We start from the raw sequence: 16,303 nt of genomic DNA, 5'->3' as shown, positions 1-16,303 counted from the left end.
GTGTCCCGTCTCTTCATTCGCCGCAGTATGCCAATTCAACCAGTTGTCTCTGTGAATGAATAAAATGCTTTTTTCCAAATTATCATAAAATAAATTTGATTCCAGTTTATTGCAGCTACATTTTCTTACCAGTTTTAAGCATTAAGTGATTCCCATTTAAAGCTGTGAATATGCAATTGATTGAAATTGCATCAGTTTAAAAATTCTACTTGTGGAACATTTTTTATCATAAATAAGTTATAGTAATGAAGTGAGATGTTTCTTAGAGAATCTGACCTAACTGGTGTGGATAGCTGTGATGTCTTTTAAAATGAGTAATGTGCCAAAATCACCAATGGATCACCTTTGCACAACAGTAAATGGTGTGCACTTTCATTAGCAAAAACTATTAGACAGTCCAGGCTGTGAAATGCAACTCTCAATCAATGGCTGTACATAAATTCATCAAAAATAATGAAAACGAAAGCCTATCCAGGTCAAATAAGAAGTCTGGCTGTCTTTCAGTTAAAGTTTTCCAAGGACATAAGAAATAAATCCACTCCTTCCCGTTTATGAAGCCTCAATGAGAAAGCAGCAGTAGTGTACCAGCCATTCTTGTCAGGAGGAAAATATCTCCTATGAGATGAGTAATGTTTCTGGCAGGGAAGTACATATTTGCTGAATTAGCTTCAATAAAAGGAAATTTACATAAAGCTGTATTAATTTCAGCAGGGTGTTTAACATTTCTGCTTTTGCTTTATCGGTCTGAGAAAGCAAAAATGGTGTGTAATGAACATGTGTGTTGAAGTTGTTACTCAGTCTTGCATTCAGAGTAATAATAACCAAGTTTCACTCAAATGTTTCACTTTATACATAGCTCCTTGATGGAATTACAGTCTTGCTATGAACGTTAAGGGCACATTATTCCATATTTTTAATTGAAATGGCCCAAAACTTACAGCTTGCCAGCATAAGAAAAATTCAACTGTACATTTCTAATGCCTACAGAGAGCTATAATTCACTAGCTTCCCTATCCCCTGGGTACTGCTGTTGTCAATTATAGGCATTCTGAAGTGTAGAACAAACACAAGAACATTTTGTTCCTCAGCACTCTCTGTTTAACTGTCCGAGTAATTCCCAGATCACTCCACTGCACTCTAAGGGAAAACATTGGATTGGTTTTGAAACTGAAGAACAGCTATATGACTGTGTTTGAAGCCTAAAAAGTTTAATTTTCATTGCTGTAGTCCTGCCTGAGTATCTCTGATGTCTTGCTACAAGTTTTCTTGAGAAGCTTTTCAGTTTTTCCTGAGGCAACTTCTGCAGTTGCTCTGAACATTGCATCCATGTATTAGAAAATCCTTGCTAAAACACAGCACTGTTGGTTAGAGCTATTTACAGCAGCTAACAAAATTGCAAGGTGGCAACAAAGATTAATTTCATGTATTTTGTTTAGAAGTGTGATAGTACAGAAGGAATTAGCAAGGAGGGGTAAGCAAAAATAACCTAAAACCTCACCAAATGGACTCCTTCCTGCCCTTATCCATTTTCTCACATTTACAAAACATGAGTCAAGTCTTCAGCAACAATCAAGGACTTAATTGGTGATATACAGGTGATAAACAGATGCCTGAAAGCATTCTGCACAAGAGTTTTTCTTCGTTCAAGTTAAAGCTATTGACTATTTACTATACTACTGTCAATTACCACTTGTAAAAGTTCACAACTATAGCTGTGTTGTAAAAAAGTTTGGAATACACTTTCTTTTGACTGGTCTTGGCTCCTAAACTGGTAGCTGTCAAGAATGTTGCATCCAAACTGTGAGGCAGGAAAATGTTTTACAGAGTTCCCTGCACTTCTGGTCCCACACCTTTGTTCAGGACAGGAGACCAGCCAGCGGGCATTTGATACTGTATGCTTGGGTTTTCATCCAAAAGAAACCAGGGCATTGGAGAAAAGCAGAAGGGTGAACAAACCTCAGAGATGGGATGGTGTACTCCTGGGTGTCATCCCAACATTTAATCAGAATACATCTGGTGTTTATTTCCAGGATTGGAGGCTGAGGAGTGTTTTCAAGTTTGTTACCTAATGCATCAAGGTTTTCTCTGTCCTAGGCTGACAGATAATTCCTTTCTTTACATAGGCACTATTATACCAATACATGTCTGAGATGCAGTGGAGCTACCCGGCACCAACATCTGTCCTTGGTTCACCAGGCAGAAGCAGATCATAAACCAAAGACAAATATCAAAAGTGATTGCTAGTCATGTTCTAACCAGGGCCTCAACTCTACAGTGACTTTTTACTGAACACTCAGGAAGCAAAAATTTCTCAGCAATGAGACACGTTCTTTCTCGTCTGTATTCTGTTTTGAACTCTGAAACCTCCTTCCCACCTCAATGATGTCTCAGAATTTCAAATACTGTTCAGAAATAAATTCCCTTTAATGGTGAAATACTGCATATAAGCAGTCTACTGAAAGGAGAGTAAATCCAGGTTCATAGACTCAAAAAAATCAGTTCCATGTTTCAGCAAGTTACTTAGGTATTTTCTTGCTGGCTGTTTCTGTAATCGCTGTCTTCTACTAACAATCCCAAACTGTTACACAGATGAACATTCCCATGAGTTTAGCACTATTATTAGTGTTAGCTGGATTAACACTAAAACTTCTGCATGTTGTTTAAACTATGTAGTGAAGGATATCACTATACACTGTTTCTCAATATGTCAATAAAAATGGAGACTCTATGGATGGCAACGAAAAAGGGACAGGAATAAACAGCCAACTAAGATCCATATACCTTGCCAATTATTAAGGCTAATGTCTTGTAAAGTTTATAATAATTGAGCTTTGTTTTAAGATTAAGACGGTAACAAAAAATAATTGAGTATCACAATAATGCTGATTATAATAAATATCGATGAATTTAAATATTTGTATTTAAAATGAAGGATTCAAAACTGAAAATAGCAATTTTGTCTATTTTAGGGGTTTATATATCTTTATATTTATATATATATTAATATATATATTATATATTTATATTTAGGGGTTATCTTGCTTAGCCATCTGCTTGGTGCATTATTTTCTATATAATTTTTTATGAATACAATAATACTACTAATGCAATTCTGGCAATAAAATTCCATGAGAATACTAAGAAACAAAAATAATGAGATTAGGCTACACAAGGAGCATATATATTTGTATTTCCTTTTCTGGCTCTGTTGAGATGGATATATCCATCAACATGAACATCACCATCTGCTATGAAATATAAAGGGTTTGCAAAAATCAAGAGACATAATTGTTACATTTTCTTTTGCAAAGGCAGATGATTATGGTTTTATACCTCAGGATGCTCCCTTGACACAAAATACTAGTGCAAACTTTTGAATCATTTTCCTATTTGAATAGTAGATATTGTTCAAAATGCAAGTGGTTTGGGAAGTATCAAGCCTCATGCACTTTTAATTTCCCCAGTGCAATATTTTTAGCTTTCTATTTTTCAGACAGTGTATCGAGGAAAGCTGCAAAGGCAGTAGTTATCAATTACTAGAAACTACTGTAAGGGAGAGAGAACTGGCAAAAAGCTTTTCAAATAATTCTGTTTCCTACTAAAGTTCTCAGAACTACAATGGAGGATTACTAACCAATTGATAAATTATCAACTTTTCAATAAAGTGTGATTTGCACAGTTGCTTTTTGTCTGTTATCCTTGTTGATTCTTCTGTAGAAATATTTAGCCTTAAATCCTAACGAACTACCAGCTGAGCAGACTAATTTTGTCTTCTTGCAAAGCAGTTTTAAACACCATACAGATATTATAATTCCAATATCTCAATATATAGGGTGCCAAGAAGAGAAATTCAAAGACTAAATAACTTCATAGGTCAAGTCTCTCCTGATGTGCGGCCAAAGACCACTCAAGCTCAGCTTGCCATAGGCGTCCTTTGCATTCCTCCCTAAACTGCAGCCACAAAAGAAACATTCAGCTCTCTAGCAAAACATTGAAGAAAATTAAACGTTGTCAGAACAAACAGTATCCCAAACTGAGATTTTTATTGAGGAAACCGAATTATTAGCATATCTTTTAGAGGAGGCACAGTACATAGAAATCCAGAAAACATGGACAAAACATACTAAGCATATGCAATTTGCATCCATTATATACCTGTACATATCTTCATATACTTGTACAGAAAACCATTTGTAGATGCAGATCATGAAGCTGGGTAGTGTGTGAAGAAAAAGGCAGACTTTAACATAATGGCTTACTAGTGCACAGCAGTACAACATTCCTGAACAAGGTTACTATAGTTTTGTTTTGATAATTACCTGTTTTCTGCAGTGATGATCTAATATTCCATGTTATGGGGGGTGGGGGTAGGAGGGTGGGGGAAATGAAGTATAGCTAGCATATCTAGCAGTGGAAAAAACACACGTTGTCTTTTCAGGAAGGATCATGGTAAAAATACAGTTTCTATTTTTGAGCAATTTTTTATAAAGCTATTTTAAAATGACCATAATTAAATATTAGCAACCATAAAGTGAATGTATACCTGTAATAATTGACCATTATCTATGTCTTTTCCCTGCCTCTTTTTTATATAGATGTGACTTCTTTAAATGGTTCCCTAATGCTTAAAGAACTAACTCTTCTGTATTTCTTGAGCTAGGTTTTTCATTCATTAAAAAAAGTCAAAAATCATCCTCGGCCTTCAGTGACACAAGACCTGTAGTCCAATGTTCCAATATTAATCCTTTGTTGTATGAAGTGTGAATTCACAGATATTTTATGTTTAGTCATTTTAAAGGAGGTTGGTAAGACACAAAGTCTTCTCAAACAAATTTCATGCAAATTAAGACAGATGTAATCTACTGTTACCTCAACTACAACTGGCTATTGTCAAATAAGAGCAAGTACTGAGCTGAATGTATTTTCAGATATCTCCTTATGAGAGGAAGAAAAGAGAATGAAGAAAGAAAAGAAAAATGGAAGACTAGATGGCAGTTATGATAAAAGAGTCTTAAAGAAATAGCTTATTTGGCAAATTAGATGTTTGCATTGGTACGTAGCAGATTTTAGAACAGGAAATGCTGAAATTGAGATGATCAAGGAACTATCATATGCATCAAATAGTAACTTCACACAATATGACATCAGAAAAATTGGATTCATTGAGTCCCAAAGACAGACATCATTAACAGATGAAATCTGTACTTCCCTTCAGATGGAAATAGAAGAAAAATACAGATGACCAGACCTGGTTGGATTAATACCGCTAACTTTAATACAGCCAGTCAGGTTATGAATTTAGACCCTGGGGATCTATCTATTTAGATCACATGGGAAAAAGGGTTAAGTATCTTTAAAATAACTTAGGCATTCTGAAAGTGAGAGCTGGCTAAAGGAGATACCAGTAGTTGTTGAACATTTTAAAACAACAGAAACAGAAGACAAAAAATCAATAAACCCTCATATGAAAGGTGATCTTAAAAAATAAATTGATAGATTATATTTTGCTGCAGTAACTCAGACATGAACTTTTATACTTGCACTGATCTTTTTTTCTAAGCTCCCCCACAAAAACCATCCTCCAGCCGGGCCAGAGAACAGCAAACCTACAAATTGCTTTCTAGAAAAAAATCCATATTTTTTTTTCCTTATAGCTTTTCTAAGTGGCCTGGAGCTAGAAAGCTGCTCCTTTTTTTTTTCTTTTTTTTTTTTTTTTTTTTTTCTGATGCAACTATTTACCAAAAGCCCAGGGCATTGCTAGTCCTGTCAGCAGGACGGACCAACAGAGTTGGGTACCTCCTGAGGATGCCTGTTTCCTTCTGTGGGACCTGCAACACTTTGTACACTGGAGAGGTGCATGGGGAGCATGAGAGGCACCTTCCTCCATGTTCCTTGGTGCCCATGGCCAGCACCTATCCCTTGTCCCCATGAGAAGGCACCCATGGGTGGGGGTGCCTCACAGCAGAGAGCTCTGTCTGAGAACAGCTATTGCCTGCTAATAGGCACGTGGGATGGTCTGGAGGATGTTTGGGCAGGCTGGTGGTCCCAGCATAAAGTAACTGTTGGGGGGAGGGAAGCTTTGTCCAGGAATGGCAAATGCTTGTGTGCAGCTGGGTTTGGTGGCAGTGTGGCACAGGTGGTAGATCTGGGCATGAGCTAAGAGAAGGGATTTCAGGAGGTATTTATGCAGCATCAGAGTTTTGCAAGAAGGGACCTGTCTGACACCTGCATATATAAAAAAGCTTACCGGAATGAATGTTTTTGAATGATCTGTGATGGACTTTGTATCTATTTTACTTGTTTTTCTAAATTTGTGTTTGTTTTCCTTTAGGCATCCAGGCCTGATAAAACCACTGGAGGGCAGGGACTGCACTGTCCTTTAGACACTTTGCTCAGAGGAGAAGATGCCAGAGACAGAAAGGTAAGAGAGGCAAGAGTCACCGCACTGAGCTGGGAGTTCACAGCTCATGCTTAAACAAAGAGTGCAGTGGGGAACAGAGCGCCAGGTTTCAGCAGTGACTCAGATCTTCCCAGGAGCCAGAGGATACTGCAGTTCACTGTAACTCAACAAATGACTGAGACCCCTGGAAGCAAGGACTCAACTTTGAGCACAGTGAGCAGGAAAAGAGTTGCGTACAAGACGTAATGATTCTGCCATGTCCTACCTATTTTTTCTGAGCCATCTTTCTTTGAGAGTTCAGTTTCCAGGCTTTGTTCAGCAATATTAGGCTTGGGGTTTGCAGGGCATTTGTTGGTTTTGGGTGGGTTTTTTTTTTGTTTAAGAACCTTTTTAGAGAGAAAGGAAGAGGATTAGGTATATAGAACCACTTTAAAACTGTTATCATTTCAGAGTCCTGCTCCAAAAAAGTGTCCAGTGAGAGAAAGGGCTCTGCAGTTTGTAGTCAGGATAGTACTGTGGAGCTCAGCAAAATGAGTCTTGTGCAAAACTCATGTTGACTTCAGTGGAGGAGGTAACAGGAACTCTAAGTACTTTGAGGCTTCCCGTCTTACAGGAAGTGATCTAAGGCAAGAGCTGGTATCATTGTGGCTTTCTAAGTTGCTTGGGGTTCCAAGTTTTATATGCTGCATAGGTACCATTCACCTCTAATATCACTTACAACATCAAAGAGCAAAATGAAATCATTATATTGTCCCTGCAGTATGCAATTAAAACCTTTTTCACAGCTACTCGCAAGAGTTGCAAAGCATGCAAGAGCATTCTCTTGGGCTCACAGGAATGAGGGATAGTGAAGCTAAAGCAAGTAAGAATATCCAGTAGAATTCTTTTTGTCTCTGGGTCTCTGTTATCATGTCAATGCAGGAATGTCAAGGAGAACTGAAATTTGTGTTTTATGAAAGACAGTCCTATCACTCTTCTGTATCAAATTTAATTTTAGGACCCTGAGATTTTTATGATTAAAAAATCTGTCAAACTTGCTATCTAAAGATCAGTAAGTTTATTCCATACAGATTCAGATGATTTTGTACCATTTCTGTAATGGGATACCGATGACTACAGCTATTTTGTCATAGGTTTTTAGGATGTAGTTCTTAAACAGGAGTAATTCTACATCACAGAAACTTTGATAAAATGAATTTATAACAGTTGCATCATGAACTCAAAGTTATGCCATTCTGCGTTAAAAAAAATACTTCTTGGAAAATTTTAATCAGAACAGTTAGTGAATTGCAAACTAGATTTAATCAAAAACAAATTTAAATAAGGATGCTTTCTCTGTTGCAAAGATCACTCGAAGTTGTTCATTATTGATAAACTAACATTTTCTGAACTTGCTGTAAGCATTGAAGGACACAAGTTTGACAAAGGCAAGTGTGAGGTCCTGCACCAAGGGAGGAACAACCCTACGCACCAGTACAGGCTGGGGCTGGCCTGCTGGAAGGCAGCTCTGTGGAGAAGGACCTGGGAGTGCTGGTGGACAGCAAGCTGGCCATGAGCCAGCAGTGTGCCCTGGTGGCCAAGGAGACCAAAGGGATCCTGGGATGCATCAGGAGGAGTGTGGCCAGCAGGTCAAGTGAGGTTGTCCTCCCCCTCTGCTCTGCGCTGGTGAGGCTCCATCTGGAGTGCTGTGTCCAGTTCTGGGCTCCCCAGTTCAGGAGAGTCAGGGAACTGCTGGAGAGGGCCAAGCAGGGCGGTACAAGGATGATGAAGGGTCTGGAGCACCTTCCTTGTGAGGAAAGGCTGAGGGAGCTGGGCCTGTTCAGCCTGGAGAAGAGAAGACTGAGAGGGGGCCTCATCAATGTCTACAAATATCTTAAGGGTGAGCGTCAAGAGGATGGGGCCAGGCTCTTTACAGTGGTGCCCAGCGACAGGACAGGGGGCAATGGGCACAAACTGCAGCACAGAATGTTCCTTCTGAATATGAGGAAGAACTTCTTTACCTTGAAGGTGACAGAGCCCTGGCACAGGCTGCCCAGAAAGGCTGTGGAGTCTTCTTCTCCGAAGACATTCAAAACCTGCATGGACGTGCTCCTGTGCAACCTGCTCTAGGAGAACCTGCTTTAGCAGGTGGTCAGACTAGATTATACCCAGAGGTCCCTTCCAACTCTGACCATTCTGTGATTCTGTGACACCTGAAGTAGCCAGGAATATTTTTCCTAATACTGCTTCTTTTCCTTCCTCCCATCTGGTTTGTTGGTAGATCTTTCAATGGAAACATTATGCAGCTTCTCAGGGAAATGCAGGTTTCTTTACACTTCTGACAGTTTTCCTGTTATTTCTCTCTACTTGGATATCTGTCATTTTTTTGTACACCTGAGTTATATGCCTTTATTTTTAGCACAGTGATTTCTGTGTTAGTAAACAAATAAAAAGGTGGTTTTTTAAAAAAAAGTAATTAAACTTTAAATTGTATTTGTTTTAATACTTTATTTTTTTATTAATTTTTCCTCCCAGAAAACAAGCTCTTATGTTCTATTTGATGTACATACCATGTGTCCTGTGGTGGGACTAGAATTTTTTTTTTTCCTCAGTGAAAACTTTCTTAATATGAGAATTCCAGTGGACATACTCCTACTCATGAAATAGAAGAGCGGGTAAAAATCATTAAGAACCATAAAACATGATTTGATTTGAGATAAACACTCCTTTGCAACCAAATTTCCTTTTTTTTCTTAAATGAAAGCAAGAGAAGCTATTTTTGAAAATGAAAATGAGCACATTGAACAGAAGGAAACAGGCGGCAGTGGTTCAGCTAAACCCAAATCCATTTACTCGTCCACAAACAATACATCTATATAGCCAAGTTAATGTGCTCATGAGCTCCAAAAAAGGATGCCCCTACTGCATGTCTGCTCGGTAGTCCTGAGTTGTGCTACAGTCTGTGGAAGTCCTTACAGATTTTCATCATGTGTATATTTCTTTTAATTAACGTTTCCTCTTTATTATTCTATTAAATATTTTAGTGGTTTTGGCCTCAACTACTTATAAAATGTCATCCACTAAGATTTATCAGCAATTAATTCTGGGGTAGAAGAGAAGGGATATGGCAAATGTGTTCCTAACAAAAGAACATTGTGATGTGTCTGGACAAGGACGCAATAAGATATAACATCTGGATGCTGATTTTTCTTGTGCCATGCCGCTGCTAATCTGCATAAAGGTGTACGTAGCCAGTATTGTCACTTTACTAGCCCAAAGTGAACAGCAAGATTTAGCTTCAAGTATTTGTTGTGCTCCCTGCTGCTTTGCTGGGAAAGAGTACTCTGTCACGTTAGCATGTTTAACTATACCAATGAAATACTGACTCTTGTCATCTTATCTCTACTGATAAAATGATCCATAAAAGTGTTATACAGTTAATGTTGCTACACTAACAGACTATTTTTCCCCTCTGTAAAATGGCAAAGCATAATTATACAGAAAAAAGAAATCAGAACACTTTCATACTCAGTAGTCTTCTTCCCTCCTTCTCCCCCACCCAAAAGATGTAGACAGAAAATATGAGCAGTCAGTTCAGTCTCGTTCTTCCTCTGGTATGATTATTTCCAGTTTCTCAAAATAAGTGGTAACTGTGTTTAAAGCACTGTTATTCTCATTTACAAGCTTCAGATTGTTTAGACAGTAAATCATAATATAAGGCAAAAGACAATTAAATGGTTCTGTATCCCATTATAGTGCAGTATGTACTCTTAGACTTATTGTAAATAAAAAGTTTGTTTAAAAATATGTTTTTCCAATTGTATAAAGCATTTTGCTTCACTTTTGGAATGCAAAGGAGGAAAATATTTGGAATGAAAGAATTGTCTTACTGCAGTTGTATAACATAAAATTTCTTTTGCAAATAGAAATAAAAATTTGATGTGAACATGAAGCTTCTGCATCTAGCAAGTTACTAAATATCAGCCTAGAAGTAACATCTTTGATGTTTATTAGCACTTTGCTAAATACTTAATTTTATGTATGTATCCTGCTCAGCCATATTTACTAGATCTATTATGGATTTTTGAGAGAATGTTCTACATGTACATTATTTCCAATCTTTTTTTATTTTTCCTCCCCTCATGAAAGTATTTTCAGTGTTTTAAAATCCAGTATTTAACCATAATAAATCTGGAATCTAAAGGCTAAATGGCTGTTTGTTTCTATCACTATAACTGTAGAATATTTGCCTTTTGACACTTATAGGAATATTCCTATGTAATATCTTTAATCTTAATGAGTTTTGATTTTTTTAAAAAAATAATTTTAGTAGTTTAATGCAAATGAGTCATATTGATGCAGGTTTTCACATGGCAGTAGTGGTTCAGGTATTGCTATGTCCACTGGCAACATCTGTGCTGGGTCTTTGTTGAGTTCTTCATTGTTGTTTTTATTTGGTGGTTTGCATTTTTTCCTCTTTTTTGATTAGTACTATGGCTAGTGCAGTACCCTTTTTGTCTCCAGAGCTGACAGTTTTTCTGTGGGAATGTTTCTTTCTTCCAAATCTTCTAGCAACGTCCTTGTGGGAGACTATTTGGATAAGGTACTGGAGCTAGGAACAGTTTTTTATATGATAGATTAAATTCTATCATATCAAAAGGATATGTACAGAAGAACTGAGGCATAGCTTACCTTTTAAAACTTGTTTTCTGAGTGGATGTTGGGAATTAGAGTTGGGAAAAATGCATGGATATGCTATATAGGAAAGAATGGTCTGGAGAGAGGCAGAAGTAAGTTATTTCTTTGCATAAGCAAATACTAGTACTTCACCCAACTGCCATTTGTGCCTGTTCATTATGGAAAAAATAGGAGGCTGAGATTAAAAATGCTAATTTTGATTAAAGAAAGCATATCTTCATAGGCTTCCAGTGTCAGTGGAAAAGCTGCTTTTTAATGTCTAAGTGAAAGCACCTGGAGTTCAGACGCTTCTTAGAGCTGCCTAGGAAGAAGTGGAACCCTGTGTGCAGACTACAGCCGAAAGATACCTCCAAAAGATAAAGACAGTCTTTATGAGCATCCCTTTCAGTGTTTAGGTACATGTTGGTCCCCTGGCAGAGCGGTGGAGATCATTAAACAAGCTTCAGTCTGTACCAGAAGTTTTATAACAATTGTGAAGCTGCAATGGTTAGCATGTCTGCCATTCCTGATGAACTTTGTCTGTGCTACCTCTGCTAGCTAATGACGCCAGTACCTGTGTCCTCCTCAGTTACATGCAGCTACTCAGGTGGAAGCATGTGTCTGAACGGATTGTACATTTGCTTGGCTGTAGGGCCAAATCTAAGCCAAGGAAGAAGACATAAGAGAGGAAGATGTTCCACTGAAGGGTTTTGGCTGGATGGGACAACAAAACACTGTGGAAGCTCTTGCTTTCTAGATATGTTGTTATCTTCTGAATGAAGTAAGAAAAAACAACAAAAACCCATCAAATTTTTGGGTCTTTTCTTTGGTTTTGTTTCTCAAAGTAGGAAGCAATTAATCTTATAAAATATATTTCCAGTGAAAGCTCATGTAACAAAATGCATTACTCTAATTTGGTAAATGATAATATTTCTCAAGCATAACAAAGTAGTGGAAAATTAATCTTGAATGCGCTTTGAGTTAATAGTTTTAGAAAGTGAATAAGTGATTGAGCAATGAAAGATGATTAGCTTAATATGCAGTTCAAGAAAGTAATTTTTGTTGTCTGACTTATCTTTTCAAATTAAAAACTTCCTTAATTTCCGTAATATTTCAATTGCTCTACAGCCTATTTCTTCACAGTTTAGATGATAAAATGGTCTCTGGTCTTCATTCACATTGTACATGACCACCTGCATTTTATGAGATCTGATATAGAATAAATTTGTTTGACTCATTTTTTTGCAGACAAGTGTTTATGACATTAAAGTCACTATAGAGCTTAACTGTGTACAGTAAGGAAAAGTAACTTTTTCATGAAACTTTATCAATATTTTTTGAGGTTGTTTTTTAGTGACTGTATTATGAAAGATGGAAAACAACTAATCATCACTGAATTTCTCTATGCCACACAAAGCTACTGTATGATATCCCCCCTTATCTGTCTCTTGTTCAGCTGAAAAGTCCTGCTTTGTTTAATTGCTGCTGTTATGGAAGGCATTTCAACCCTGTTGCTAATCCTCAGAACTTTCAATTCTTTCTGGGAGTGAGGGGAATCAGAAAAGCAGACCCTGTTTGAAATGCAGCTATGTATTGATTTATTAAGGTTGTTCTCAGAAGGAAATAGTCCAAATAAACAAATCACCAAATTCTGTTTAAAAGAAAGGAACAGCTCAGCTGCTGACTCTCTGCATAAGTCTTCTGCTAGAACAGGTGGGGTATTATTCTTCTTTGATTTAATAAGCAGCGAAAAGCCAATTAGACCCGAATAACAGATTAAGGTTGAATGGTTCAGAACTAAAAAGAAATCTTATTTCTTTGAAACGGAAAATACAGAAGCCACTTTTTGTTCTCTCTTAATAAAGCGGAATTTCCAGCAATATGAAAACTCTAGTTCTGTAAGGAGAAAAAATGAAAGCCCCAAACACCCCCCGCCTGCATCCCCCACTCACATCCTGCCCTCCAAGTAAAAAAAAACCCAACAAAAAACCCCAAAGAAACAAATATCAAACTTGCGCACTCAATCAAAAAACCCACAGGTATGTACTCACACAGAAAACCGGTTACCTTTAAGTGTACCACTGGTTCTTTCCCAGGCTGTTAGTATGTCATATCATCATTAAGCCTGTCATACCTGACCTGCTTTGCCTCTGAATGCTGCTGAATGAATCTTGGCTGGAGGTGGCTAACGGTAGTAGCTTCTCTTCTCAGCTGGAGATGGATTTATCCAGCTGTGAACTCTTCCTGGGTCTGTTGTCTTCTTTTAATCCAGTTGTACACACTTACTTTGAAGAATGATTTTTTTTTAAGTTTCTTTTGTGATGTGTATTAAAAATAATACCTTCTAAGAAACCAATGTTTGCTTCTCAGAACAGTGCACACTGTTTCACACAAACTGTAGGAAAGGATGAATTACATTTTGCATTTAATTTTTTTAAAAAAATCATCCTTGGCAATACATATTGCCAAAGGTCACTTGGTTTATAAGATGCGAGGATTTCAACCATTTTCTATATTAATGGACAGCAAAATAAAGGAGCGGTAGGCATCCTAAACACATTTTTCCTGCAACTTGTAGCTAGGTCTCTGGTTTTAGAGAAACCTGACTATGATAATAATGTTTTTTTTGCATATAGTAATTCCTGGTTTAAATATAATACGCATCATTCCTTTTTTCACGAGCTAGAGAGGTAAGCAGATAAGTGGATACAAAAACATGATGATGACTTATCCAGATTTTCTAATGCAAACCTCAGGCAAATGTATCACTTTGGAAAAAGGGATAGCAGCAGAGGGGAGAAGTTTCTCAGAGGACAGCCTGAAGGACTTTGGCCTTCAGGCAGTTAAGTGCAGGCGATTCAGCTAAGCTGTTTAAAGGCTATCTTGAAGATACTGCTGTGGTATATGTGAATACAGATCTTTTGCTGCAATGTCAGTGTACTTGTCATAGTTTTTAGTAACCCATAAATGACTACAATTTCACTCTTTATCCCTTCTCAGTACAGGAGGGGATAAAATTCCTTATGAGTGGAACTGTCTTGTGTTAGACAATGTGAAGAGACTGGTCCACATGAAAGGAATAAATAAGTGTTCCTAATTAATCCCACATGCTATAGTACATGATTCTTACTAAGGAAAGGATCGGGTAAACCCAGCTGCTTAAAGCAGCTCTTTGCGGACAAGTACTATATATAGTTCTTGTAAATATTCTGATGTAAATGGTTATTTGATTGACTCTTAATTTGCTGTTTCCCTCACTGACTTGTCATTAATGTTTTTTAAAAGCCAAGGTATGCTTCTGCTGAAGTTTTGAAAAAAACTTAATATATTCTAGTTTCCAGTTGCTGTTAATTTATTTTGTGATTAAAATACCATTGTGGCAATGGTATTTGCATGAATTTCCATGGTGTCTTCCTAAGCTTTTAAAAAAATTATTTTGTGGAATTCCTAAAATAACAGACAGCTGTTTCATTTAAATTTAACACCTGATATGAGGTTTTGTTTAACAAGTACCTAGCTGCCATGTTTGTAGGAATGCCTTTAGTAACTGCATAAGCATCTAACTCAGATTGAATCTTCTAAAGCTTTTGGATATATGCTAGGCTTGCCCAGTTTCAAAACAGTCTAAGAATTCTCAAGCTTTTAATAAAAGTACACTACCTTATTTCTATAGCAATTCTAGTGCTATAAATGTAATGCCTTTTTTTTATACTGTGAAAGTGCCTCCACCATGATTAGTAGACCAGCAAGGCAATATGAAATGCACACAATATGTGTGGGATGACACTCCCACTGCACTTTGCTTGCTTCCATTTTTTGGAACAGCAGGATGCTGTTTTTAGAGCTTGAAGCAAGACAGATATTTGGAAATATGTGGGCGGAATAATTTTTACGTTTAATAGAAATGACTGTCTAAGAGCTGGACCAGAGCTGTGGTTCTTGTTACAGTCTCCCAGCTGTCTCCAAGGACAAACCACTCTTCACTTCCCCCATGTTTCATACATGTACAGAACCTGACTGACCACAATATATGTGTGGGACTCAGGTGTTGTTATAAGGTGCCTACCCTCTTGCTGCTCCCCAGCTGGCTTTAGAAATAGCACTGGATTTTGTCCAAGTTGATGAAAAGTAAATCTACACAAATAAAACTGTCTTCTCAGTACTATGAATTTGAGTCCCAGAGCCAAGCATAAGGTCTATTGCTGTTTAGCTTCAATTTCACAACCTCTAGGATGGTTTAAGGCAGAAGTCTGACATTTATGAAGTCTTTATACTTTTTAGAAGACTGCTGAAACAGTAAAAGATAAAAGCAGTGCGTCTGAAGCCATCTTTTTATTTTGCTGAATCCCCAGCGCTTGTTTCTCTCTTCAATAGTGTGTACCTTCCCTCAGTGCTGGTGTTTTTCATGTAGAAGAAAAGGCAATTTTGAAGTATGCCTTGTGTCGAGATATACAATACAACAAAGTGTTCTTTAGGTGGGGAAGAAAACTCCAGAGACTGTGATCCTAAAGAATACCTATGTATTTCTTTACCTATTCCTGCTTTGAGAATGTTTTAAACTAGGCTACAGAAATTGCTCTGATTAAAGATTGAGAGATTTGCAAACTTCTGTAGAGGTTTCAATTCATTGTTAGCTACTAGATACTTGAGTTTTCTGTACACGAGGGTGGAATCTCATTAATTATATTTGCATTGCTGTACTAAGGATGACATATTATCACATGCAGACTAAGTCAAGTTGAACCTGTTTTCCCCCCTCCAGATTAGATAAGTGATTGTTAAAAAGGGTGCTGAATAAAAATGGTTATTTTAAGTGTATAGTAAGAATCACAGCTTTGCAGACAATGCACACTATTGAGTAGTTTGGTGAGGTTTCTAAAATTAAACGTAAAAAGTTTTAAAATTGGGGATCTTATGAGGAGCGGCTGAGGGAACTGGGGCTGTTAAGCCTGGAGAAGAGAAGACTCAAGGGGGATCTTATTGCTCTCTACAGCTCCCTGAAAGGAGGTTGTAAGCAGGTGAGGGTAGGTCTTTTCTCCCAGATAACAAGCAACAGGACAAGAGAAAATGGCCTTAAGTTGTACCAGGGGAGGTTTAGATTGGGTCTTAGGAAACATAATTTCACTGAAAGGGTGGTCAAATTGGAACAGGCTGCCCAGGGATGTGGTAGAATCACCATCCCTGGAGGTGTTTGAAAACCACATAGATGTGGTGCTTAGTGACATGGTTTAGTGATGGACTTGGCAG

The sequence above is a fragment of the Falco punctatus genome (assembly GCF_963210335.1).
Source record: "Falco punctatus genome assembly, chromosome: 3".
Lineage (NCBI taxonomy): Eukaryota > Metazoa > Chordata > Aves > Falconiformes > Falconidae > Falco > Falco punctatus.
The sequence above is the reverse complement of the archived record's forward strand: the minus strand, read 5'-3'. Positions refer to the sequence as shown.